Genomic DNA, 12515 nt, shown 5'->3' on the forward strand with positions numbered 1-12515 from the left:
ATGGTTGGCTGCTTGCTTGGTCCTATGGTTGGTGCTATGATTGCTTGGTCCTATGGTTGGTGATATGCTTGCTTGCTTGCTTAGTCCTATGGTTGGTCCCTATGGTTGGTTGCTTGCTTGCTTGGTCCTAAGGTTGGTGCTATGGTTGCTTTGTCCCATGGTTGGTTGCTTGGTCCTATGGCTGGTTGGTTGCTTGCTTGGTCCTATGGTTGGTCGGTCGGTGGGTCTTTAGGTTGGTTGGATTGTCCTATGGTTGGTTGGTTGGTTGGTCCATCGTTCAGTCGGTCACCTGCTTGCTTGCCTGGTTTAATGGTTGGTCCTGTGGTTGGTTGCTTGCTTGGTCCAATGGTTGGTGCTATGGTAGGTTGGTCCTATGGTTGGTGATATGCTTGCTTGCTTGCTTAGTCCTATGGTTAATCCTATGGCTGTTTGCTTGCTTGCTTGGTACTGTGATTGGTGTTATGGTTACTCGGTCCTACGGTTTGTTTCTTGGTCCTACGTTTGGTTGGTCGGTCGGTGGGTCCTATGGTTGGTTGGTTGCTTGGGTCCTATGTTTGGTTGATTGCTTTGTCATATGGTTGGTTGGTTTCTTGGTCCTATGGTTGGTTGATTGGCTGATGGGTCCTATGGTTACTTGGTTGGTTTGTCCTACGGTTGCTTGGTTGCATGCATGCTTGGTTGGTTGGTCCATCGGTCAGATGGTCATCTGCTTGCTTGGTTCTATGGTTGGTCCTACGGTTGGTTGCTTGGTTCTATGATTGGTACTCTGGTAGGTTGGTCCTATGGTTGTTGATATGCTTTCTTGCTTACCTCTCAAAGCAATGACTTTTCCCCCTCAGAATATCAACTTTATCTTTCTTTTCCAGTTGCTTACATAGTTTGCCAAGTTGTATGTATCTGAATTGTATATTCTGAAATTTGAGTTCTTTAGGTTCTTTATGTTAATTTTTATTTCTTGCGATTGCGGTTGGTTCTATGGTTTGTTGGTTGGTCCTATGGTTGGTTGGTCATATGTTTGGTCATATGGTTGGTGATCTTGTAAAATTGCAATTAAGTTATTTCCCTCTCAAAGCAATGACTCCCCCCCCCACAGAATATGGTTGGAGATATATTTATTTTCTACTTTTTTTTAACTGGCACAAATAAGCTTGAAATTCTAAAATCCTGCATATTTAATAACATTATGCTATATGAAAAAACATTTTTTGGCATTTACAAAATTATTTTGCACCAATTATATTTCCCGAACACTGAATAATATAGTAACCTAGAGTATACATATTGGTTTTATTTACTTTAAAACATTAGCCTAAATTGTATTTTAATTAACTGTTCTTTGGAAGAGTCCTTGTTACAGTGTTATTTAACATATATGAACCTACTATATGGTTGGTGTTAGAATGAGGGTTCCAGTAGGTTTAGTATTAGTTGAATGTAATTATGCATATCGAATAATCACAATTGTAATAATAATAATTAGGATTGTAATCACTATAGTAAGTGCATGGAATGTGTAACAAAGACACATCAAAAAAATCTATAAATAAATTCACATATTAAGCAAACAATTGCATGTAAGCACTTTTTACAGTTTACTGAAACATGTCTAGATGTTGTATATTTCAAATTCCCATGACTCCATTGAGTCAATCATAGAGATGCAGCCTTAAATAACAACATAAACCTATCTGTCATGTTAAATTGCTGGAGATCACAAATGATGCATACTGTTCTAGAGGTAAAACAGCAGTATATTACATACAGTATGATGTCGAGCACTAGAGGTCACTGTAAGGATCCCATAAACACGTCTGTATAGCAGACAATAGAAGATGCTCCACTAAACACAGACTCACAGTCAGACCTTAATCCTGATACTTCAGAGTCAAAGACCTTCTGTCGTGACATAAGCAGACGGTGACTCAGTGTGCATTCTGCTGAGTCACAGTCACATGCTCAACTCCAGCCACAGCAAACACTGAAGACTGAAGCTTTCCTCAAACACACTGATTCCAGATCAGATATCAGGCTCCAAATGTGTTTATCAAACTTCATGTTGATGCTTTGAAATTCCCGTCAGACAGCGTGCATAGTGCAAAGCAAATGTTGTTTGGAGAGGTCTACATTTCTAACATCAAAATAAAGGAAATGTAAAATGGAGGACTAAAATATTAGCCCTGCTGTGAAATTTGAAACCTTTTTAAATATCTCTCAAGTGCTGCTTAACAAATAATGAAATTATTCACAGTATTTCCTACTGTACTTCTCTTCTGGAGAACGTCTTTTTTATTTTAGTTTGGACAGAATTGTAAAATGTTTTCAAACAAGTGTTATATATAAACAATAAGTAAATAAGACAAATTATAAAAGTTTTATTCTGTACATAAACACTCACCGGCCACTTTATTAGGTACACCTGTCCAAGTGCTCTTTAACGTAAATTTCTGATCAGCCAATCACATGGCAGCAACTCAATGCATTTAGGCATGTAGACATGGTCAAGACGATCTGCTGCAGTTCAAACAGAGCATCAGAATGGGGAAGAAGGGGATTTAAGTGACTTTGAACATGGCATGGTTGTTGGTGCCAGACAGGCTGATCTGAGTATTTCAGAAACTGCTGATCTACTGGCATTTTCACACACAACCATCTCTAGGGTTTACAGAGAATGATCTGAAAAAGAGAAAACATCCAGTGAGCGGCAGTTCTGTGGGCACAAACGCCTTGTTGATGCCAGAGGTCAGAGGAGAATGGCCAGACTGGTTCCAGCTGTTAGAAAGGCAACAGTGAACTTTTAAGCACTCGTTACAACCGAGGTCTGCAGAAGAGCATCTTTGAACACACAACACGTCCAACCTTGAGGCGGATGGGCTACAGCAGCAGAAGACCACACCAGATGCCACTCCTGTCAGCTAGTTAGTATCGAGCATTGTGTCAACGCTACAGCCTACCTGAGTATTGTTGCTGACCATGTCCATCTTTTTATGACCACAGTGTATCCATCTTCTGATGCTACTTCCAGCAGGCTAACACTCTATGTCATAAAGCGCAAATCATCTCAGAGTGATTTCTTGAACATGACAATGAGTTCACTGTACTCAAAGGGCCTCTACAGAAACCAGATCCTCAATTCAATAGAGCATCTTTGGGATGTGGCTGAATGGGAGATTCGCATCATGGATGTGCAGCCGACAAATCTGCAGCAACTGTGTGATGCTATCATGTCAGTACGGAGCAAAATCTCTGAGAAATATTTCCAGTACCTTGTTGAATCGATGCCATAAAGGAATAAGGCAGTTCTGAAAGCAAAAGGGGTCCAACCCGGTACTAGTAAGGTGTACCTAATAAATTGGCCGGTGAGAGTATTTTCAGATGGTTAAAATATGTGCAATATGTGAATAGTTTTTTTTTTTACTGTACAAATAAGAAATAAAACAATTAATCTAAAATTATTTACAATTAAGTGGTTTCATTGGATATAAAAACCATAAACAGTAATGATCCAGTATGTTAAGGACCATAAGAAAACCGGTAGCACCTGATTAACTTTTTAAGACCAGGTCAAAAAGCACACAGCTATTTTTATAAAAGGAGCAAAAGGAGGAGGACAAAAGTGATAATTATAAAATATAGTACCTGTGTTTGTGTGAAAAAAAAAATGTAAAAACAGATTTTGTATAAGCTTATTGGACTTTAAATTATCACAATTTGCATCTCGTTTTATACCTTTTGTCATTTTTGGATTAATTTCAGCAATAATTAACTGCCCAAAAACAAGTCATATTGGATGCAATGGATGACTTATGATATGATCACCAGGATTAAATAGTTTGTTCCACTGTACTATTTCAATTGCGCTCTATTTTTCATATTACTAGAACAAATCTACAAAAATCTACCATTGATTTTAAAAGTTCGCACTTAGATATTGCTTGATAATAATAGCAGGTTTGGCATGCTGTCCTGGGAGAGAACCTCAGAGATAACTGAGCACAGGGCGCCCGCCTGGTGAATGAGCATGTGAGGGGAGTACAGGATCAGGTAGTTCTAGAGAGCTCCCTCTGGTAAAGAAGAAAAGGAGGAGATGGGGTGGATGGTGGGTTTCTTCATAAAACGAAGATAAGGGAGTAGTTTTAGACAGGCTACTTAAAGTGAGTTTGGATGAATCTGATTGGCTTACTAATGCATTTAGATAAGAGACCAGCTGCGATCGGTCATATCATGTGCTCCTCTTGAAATAAGCTTGTAAAACTTCACTTAGTGAACAAACCATCTCTTTTCACCTACAATGCAAAGCAGATCATGATGAATTATGCATTAGTTCATGCATAACCATGAATACAATTGAACCTAATTCTGCACCATTTGCACCATTATGCATTTAGTAGATGCTTTTATCTGAAGAAACTTTCAGTGCATTAAAGCAATGGTTCTCAAAGTGGGGGTCGGGACCCCCGAGGGGTCGCGGGACAATGAAGGGGGGTCGCCTGGTGATTTAAAAAAATCTAATTATTTTTATTAAACCATAAGAATTACCATATTTTATCCATAACCTACTGAAGAGAAAAAAGTAGTCGTTTATACCATATATAGTTACTATAGTAGCTTATAGTTACTACTTCTATTGGATTGCAACCCCTGGGGTAATTACATTGTATTAAAGACACAGCAATAGCGTCAGATGCAGCAGATTTCATAACACCCGGTTAAACTTTGTGGCCCATTTACAGCTCTCATACATTAAAAAAATTAAAAGAAGAATAGACTTGGGTCCATTGGTGTGTGTGTGCGCCATTGCATGCAAGGTTTCTGTATTTATAACCACCTCAGAGGATATTGGGGGTCGCGAGTCACTGGCATTGTCATTTTGGGGGTAGCGGCCTGAAAAGTTTGGGAACCCCTGCATTAAAGGAACACATAATCAGTTCAATCATTCTCTTGAAATCCAACACTTTGATTTTGCTAGAGCCTCATGCAAGAATCAGAAGTATTGAATAAATGTACACTCAAAGCATAAAAAAAATGTCGTTTTTAACTCTTTCTGGCGTCAAACTGAGCAGAGTCATCGTAAATCAAGAGGCGCTAAGTGACAGACACCCGAGAGAGTGTGTGAGGTGTAAAAATGTAACTCCATCCATGTTTTCTGTCACACACACACTCTCTGACAGAGTGGCGTGAAATGTTTTGCGGGCCATCTGGGAAGGATTTATTGTGCAATTTGGTTTATTACCGCTGTGGTCTTCGTTTAAGTAGCTCGCTCGCAATTACAGTCCGAGCGGCGCTACACCTGGCCTCCGCTAACAATAATAGAGGAAACCTCAAATTAATGAAAGGTTATCACCATCATGCCCTGTTTAGTGCTCGCTGCTGAGACGAGAGGCTTATTTATAGCTCTGCTAAAACACACACCAAAACACTGCCGTGATACCAAAGTGACTGTGTCGTTGTGAGATTGCCAAATGAAGGAAAACACGAGGAGATCAAACACTTCCAAGACTTTACAAGGTGATTATAGGTGGACATGAACAGAGAGTTTCAAAAAAGACTGACAAGATGCAAATCTCAGACATCAAGTAATACTTTTGCTAGATTGAAAATGTACTGTCATTTACATACCAGCCAGCTTTACATGCAAGTCATGCTCTATCAACGTCCTCGTTGTACAACCCCAAATCAGAAAAGGTTAGGACAGTATTAAAAACGTAAATAAAAAAAAGCATTGATTTCTAAATTTACTTTGCAGAGAATACAACAAACATTATTTAATGAGTTCCTCATGGGTTTTTATTTATGTTTTTTATGGGGCAGATACAAAAACAAAACTATCGTCTTATGCTAATGAGGGAGAGATTGTCACTAATGGGCGTGGATGACAAGCACAAAGGGAGAATGTCAATCAAAATCAATATAAAAAATAAATTAATACATTATTACCATTAAAGCTGATTATTTTCACAGACTGTTGCTACCCAACTGGGTTTAAACCCTTATAAAAGTGATTTTTGCAAAATAGGACCCCTTTAAAAAACAAACACTGCAAATATCTCATATATCGTATCATACCGTATCATATATCTAATTATATCTTATCATATTCATTAGCTCTTCACAGCTCAAAAGACTCAAACTGAAGAACAGATGAGCTGCTGAAAAGCACATGAATGAACTAAACACTTGAATAAAGGAGTAAAAGTTTTTACTGTTTCTCATTTTTAAATTAATGAATAGTTTATTTACTTTAACATATATAAAACATTCATGTATGTTTGGTTAGTAGGTTTTGGAGAAAAAAAACGTAGCTTAAATAAGGTCCAAAAAACACACTGAATGTGCCTGAACAAGATTTTTCAGTAACCAGTCTTGTAGACTAGAATATTTACTTCACAATTATGTGGAAATTATTCAGTTCTTTTTATTCAAAGTAAACATTACAATGATTTACATTTTGTAATGTCTATTTTCATATATTTCATATATCATCTCAGCTCTAAGGCTGTGCAATTAATCGAAAATCCGATTTCCATTTCGATTTTGGCTTTTAACGATTATGAAAAGCCATTAATCGAGATAAACGATTATTCCATCACGTACTGCCCCCTATCCAGTTGTACACGTGTGAAAACTCTGCCTCTGCAAAGCTCAGTTCCACGTGAAAGTGACTAAAAGCATGTGCTGTAATGAAACTTTTGCAGCACGGGATGCGCATCATTCATATTTTTAAAAGCGCAAAAGAGCACGTGCTGTTGTGTGTGTGCGCGCCGTGCTTAGCCTCGGACAGGTAGCGTGTGTGTGTGTTTCCGTGCGAGCCGCGCTTAGCCTCAGACAACAGAGCACACACACATCTAATGCGATCTTAATGTGAGCGCTTTAATGGTCAAATACATGCACATTTGTGTCAGAGCGCGGTGTTTAGTGATTATTTATATTAACCCTCATCTGTGTAATAAACAAACAAGTTGAGAATCAAAAGACACGAGAAAGAGAAACCATATCAGAGCCGCACAATTCTTAAAGTGACAGCGTGCGATATTCCTGCTGCTGCCGACTGTTATTATTAATCAATAATAAAATTAAAAATACAGTGAAGATGCTTAAAGCACAGTTTAAACATGACAGATTTAATAACTCATTTCTAATAACTGATTTCTTTTATCTTTGCTATGATGACAGTACATTATATTTTACTAGATGTTTTTCAAGATACTCAGCTTAAAGTGACATTCAAAGGCTTAATTAGGGTAAATAGACAAGTCATTGTATAACAGTAGTTTCTTCTGAAGACAATCAAACATATATATTGCTTAAAGGGGCTAATAATATCGAGCTATTAAAATAGGTTTCAAAATATTCAAACCTGCTTTTATTCTAGCTGAAATAAAACAAATAAGCCTTTCTCCAGAAGAAAGAAATATTATAGGAAATACTGTAAAATAATCTCTGTTAAACATCATTTGGGAAATATATATATATAAAAATAAATTCACAGAAGGGCGAATAATTTTGACTTCAACTGATAATCGTTTTGAATAATCGTGATTATGATTTTTCCTATAATCGAGCAGCCCTAGCTCTAAGCGCGAGTAACAATGATTATGAATAATTCACATCTGGATGGACAAAAGACACTCCCCTACTGGCTAATGTTCACCCATCAAGGGCATTGTAAAGCAATGTCCAGCTGCAAAAGCTAGGCAAAACTAAATGCTTGCTGTATTACTGGCTGTAAGACCATACAAACACTCTGGTTAAACAATATACAGTGCCCAGCATATATAAGTTCATCCTTCAGAAATCTATCTTTTAAATTAGTATTGTAAATAGGAAGCTATACAATATTATATTTGTGCATATACATTAGATTAGTCAGTACTAATGCCAACTCTGGAGCTCATCCAACAAAATAACTTACAATAACGGTCCAAAACTAGTACACCCAAATTGATATGTTATAGAAAAATAATAAATACACATTTAAAAAAAAAAAGAGAACAAATCAAGAAAAGCAAAAAAATTTGAAACATTTTGTTGAAATTTTGGAGGTTGTAATTTGTTTTGTTGCAATATTTAGCTTGAATTTTAATTGTATTATCTTTCAATTTCTAAATATGTATAGTGGCTAAAATATTGTTTTAATAAATAAATCTGTATAATAAATGTTTAGTTTAAATGGACCAAAATACATAGCCTATATTTACTGAGAAATGGATAAAAATTTCATTTTCAAAATGGGCTGTACTCAATAATTCTGAGCAATGTATGTGCACTAATACAGCATGCACAAAAAATATACAAAACTCCATAGACTCCATAGATATATACACTAGATGTCGCATAGGGACCCTGAGCATGCGTCAATAGCGCCACCACATTTGTACAGTGCTCCCAGGACAAATGTCATTCAACCGCACTAGTCAAAACAGTGTTATTACGTGAGGATGCGGGACTTTAGCGCTGTCTACGGGTGTAGTAACGAGCAAACAAAGTAAACAAAGCACAAAGGCAGAACATTTCATAGGTAAGATTAAGTTTTTTACGTTTTTGTATGTTCTGAAATTTTGTGCCCTATAATTAATGATCATATACAGTCACTTACTGCATTCACCACAAGGCAAAGCAGCTCCAACTCGCAGTAAATATTCGGCTTATGCTTTGTTGAATAAAATCAGCAAACAATGCAAAAGAAATATGACAACGAGATGCTGCGCTGCCAGAAACTTGCATTACTGTCGGCCAGTGAAGGAGTCATTCATAACGGAGATTCATTCACAAACGAATCGCTCCCTCCGTCAGTATGAGAAGTGAAAGCAGTAGAGGAGGTGTGTTTCAGGACATGATTAGATCAAATTTAACAGGGAGGGTGGATAGTACATTTCTGTATACACAAACACAAGCTTTTTTGTCAGGAATGGCCGTGCGGTCACTGATCCATCAATGTAGAAAAGTGATGTAAAATGATAATTTTCGTAATTTAAAAAAAAAATGTGCATACTAACATCCAGGAAAATTCCTGATCATAGATATATGTGTATATGTGTATATCTCTGGCTCTGGATGGCCACAGTCCTCCACTGCAGCTTGGTCCTGCATTCATTTCAAAGGAGCGCTACCCTGTACCATTCCTTCCAATAGACAACAACAGGGTAGGCGACATCTAATGTATATATTTATGGCAAAACCTTATTGTGCATTAATCCAGCATTTAAGGTCACAGGTGGTGGCGTAAGCATTACACTGCATATCATACCGTGCATGAATCTATATGTCATGAATAAAATGTGAATTTAAATTAAAGCAACAACAAAAATCCCAATAATAGGCAACAACGTTGTAAATAATGTTCAGTTTCTTCCACAGACTGACTGATTCACTTTATAAGACCATCCCATCATCAAGAGCCACAGGAGTTCATTTTTGTTTTGCCTGAATCTGTTATTTTGACCCTCAAAGTGCCGATAGCTGCTGACTTGCATTTTATGAATAAACAAGGACCACAGGTTCAGCTTAAAATCGTTAATGTTCAAGCACATACGAAGAGTCATTTACATCTGGAATGGCCTGAGCGCAAGTAATCTACCATCAAACTTTAACTTCATTTCATACAGTTTGTTGCTCATACACTGATATCTGATGGGAAACATGTGCATCTATAAATCTGCCCGAGCCAGCAAGCAGTCAACAGTCAACACAAACGCATAAAGCGAACAAGAACCTGAGCATCCGGTGGTGGGACGCTTCCTATTCAGCCTGTGCGCAGCTGTTTTCTTCGGCAGGACGGGGAACAGATGAGGGGCCTCAGAAAAGCGCCGCTACTTTAAACGCATCTCATTGATCTTTCACAATAAAATGTGGTGCAAATTGCAGAGCCCAAAGCTCTGTCAAAGAAAAGCGTCCTGATAATAACAGGCTCTCAAATCTTTTGTTGCCAAAAGCGAAGCAGCTCTATGCAAATATTATGTTTGAATCCTTTCGTATGCATATTCCGACAGATTCTGCACTCAGTGATTGATTAGGAGGAACTTAAAGATACTACGCAGAAGATAGAAATGACATCCACTGTATATACACATACAAATGTATACAAGACATCAGGGCTGGACTGGGGCAAAAAATCGGCCCTGGCATTTTGGGCCAGAGCGGCCCACTAAATTCAATCAAAATGCTATCTATCTATGCACGTCCAATATTTTTATCAACTCATATTCTATAAAACACAAAAGCCATATGTATGAAATAAGTAAATAAATAAATAAATACTTTAATCTCAATTTAATTTCTGTATACTGTCCATAAAGATATTTGTTGAGTTCTAAAAAATACACTATTCATTCATTCATTTATTTTTCTTCGCATTAGTCCCTTATTTATCAGGGGTTGCCGCAGTGGAATGAACTGCCAACTATTCCAGCATGTTTTATGCAGCAGATGCCTTTCCAGCCACAACCCAATATTGGAAATCACCCATACACACTCATTCACACACACTCATACACTACAGCCAGTTTAGCTTATTCAATACACTATTCACTCAGCCTATATTCAATAATAAACATAACAAAAACTGCCTGCTAATGCATGGGTAAATCTTCAAAGGGAACAGTGTACTTTATAACCTCTTTCACCTCATCCTGCTTGCTGTTTCACTAACTAAACAATGAAAACATAATATAAGTCAAATTTGTTTCATTTTGATATTATGATTAACAGACACCAAACAGCCTCAAGTAGCTGCATATTTATATGAGCATCATCTTCACTCTGCATATTTATAACAAAACAGGGCTTAAATATATCTGTCTCCTTTCATTTTCTTTGAAAAGAACAAGCTTTACCCTGTCTCTTTTGCAGAATATCAGTTTTAATAACCAATAATGGCCATTATAACAGTATAACGTACATTAAATTTAAACGATAAAGGTAAGCAATCAGTCAATGTGCAGAATCAGTGTATGTGGTTACATAAATTAATATATTAGCTTATCTTTGCACTCAGCCAAAACAGTTAACTGAGAACAAGTGATTCAAAAGACATAAGAATTGTTAGATAGAGACAACAAGATGAATTCAATATCACGTTTAACAACTATAGTGAGATGAGATCATCCAGCAGATGAACTGTCTGACATGCACTATACTCTCACCTGGGGTTTATGCTCACCCGCCGAACTACTGCCCGCAGCTCTTGGCGGAGTGTGTGTGTGTGGTCACGTGATTTGCGCTTTTAGCCGTGTACTAGAATGAACGGAGAACTTTTCAGAATCGCTAAATGAAACGCTGGTGTATTTCCCGCGATTTCTCTGCGCCTCCCTTGCGTTTCTTCTCTCTGACTCTCGACTAATTTGACAAATACACACAGACGACGCACGCTCACACGGAGTCCAAAATAGGAGTTTGTGATTGGGCCAGCCCAATGTCAATACCGAAAAGAGCCAATGGGCTGCAGAGTGTCACATGGGCCGGCCCGGTCTGTCTGTCTGGGAAAAAAAGCATCTACTTTCAGATAGTCACAGATCACAGCAGCGTCAATTAATAAGGCAGAAAAAAACGATAGGCTGCTAAGCCTTTTATGGGCCGATCAGATCATAAGACGATGATCAGCCCGGCCCAAAAAGTACGTCGGCCCACCGGGAAAGTGCCCGGTCTGCCAGATGGCCAGTCCGCCCCTGCAAGACATTAAAGTGTATCAGATAAACGAAAAGAAAAGAAATTCACATATTTTTGGTCCCAAATGACATGCTAAGAGACTTTAGATAACATTTTCGGACAATTGGGTGTTTTCTGAATCATTATTGTTCCAGGATTTTGCAGGAAGATTGTTCTTGATATTTGTAACCTAAAAAGATGCTTTTCTCCAAACTTGTGTAGTGCAAATACACACACAAAAAAGTCTGGCTAGTATGATACAATTATAATATAATTTATATAGAAATAAAATAAAGCTATAAAATAAAATAACCTAATTCACAAGAAATTTAAGTCAAACCAGACACCAAGAAGACAAAATAGAAAGTATAAAGATGCTCAAACAAATGAATAAAATAAAATAAAATAAAATAAACTTAAATTAAATTAGTTCCCAGATACCTATACTGTTCAACACTCCCAACATCCTCTCCATTAATACTAGTTTGCTTACCCTCAATCAGTTTCCTCTTACGATTAAAATCAATGGTCATCTCTTTCGTCTTAAGAACCTTCACTTGTAAGAAAGCCTCCTGACACCAGCTGGCAAAATAATCAATTACAGGACCGTGCGTGGAGTCTTCCTCACTTAACAAACTAACAATTACAGAATTGTCAGCAAATTTTAAAATGTACTTATTACTAAAAATACTCCTACAACTATTTGTGTACAAAATAAATAGTACAGGAGAAAGGACACAACCTTGAGGTGACCCCGTAGATATTACCAACCATTCAGAAAAACAATTATTTACCTTAACTCTCTGTGTCCTCTGAACAAGAAAGTCTAAAATCCCACCTACAAGCATTCGATCCAACTCAAATTCATTAATAAG

At 37.4% G+C, this 12515-nt stretch overlaps 2 protein-coding genes and 1 long non-coding RNA gene across 9 annotated transcripts in view; 1 reads left to right on the forward strand and 2 right to left on the reverse strand.

The window, feature by feature from the left end:
• Nucleotides 1-12515, forward strand: part of cdc5l (CDC5 cell division cycle 5-like (S. pombe)) — a 452249-nt gene that overhangs the window by 222598 nt on the left and 217136 nt on the right. The window lies entirely within an intron of this gene.
• LOC141378508 (uncharacterized) overlaps nt 1-12515 on the reverse strand; it is an 842893-nt gene that overhangs the window by 142781 nt on the left and 687597 nt on the right. The window lies entirely within an intron of this gene.
• Nucleotides 1-12515, reverse strand: part of supt3h (SPT3 homolog, SAGA and STAGA complex component) — a 267732-nt gene that overhangs the window by 119023 nt on the left and 136194 nt on the right. For 2 of the 6 annotated variants that reach the window (XM_087288938.1, XM_087288939.1), the window contains exon 1: nt 11139-11341. The exons of 3 other annotated variants lie outside the window; for them this stretch is intronic. The gene's annotated coding sequence lies outside the window, so the exon portion shown is untranslated. Of the gene's footprint in view, nt 1-1762; nt 1902-11138; nt 11342-12515 lie in introns of those variants that run through there. One more of the 6 variants, XM_087288940.1, reaches the window with a different exon arrangement.

The sequence above is a fragment of the Danio rerio genome, chromosome 17 (genome assembly GCF_052040795.2).
Source record: "Danio rerio strain M-AB ecotype USA chromosome 17, GRCz13ab, whole genome shotgun sequence".
NCBI classification, from domain to species: Eukaryota; Metazoa; Chordata; class Actinopteri; order Cypriniformes; family Danionidae; genus Danio; species Danio rerio.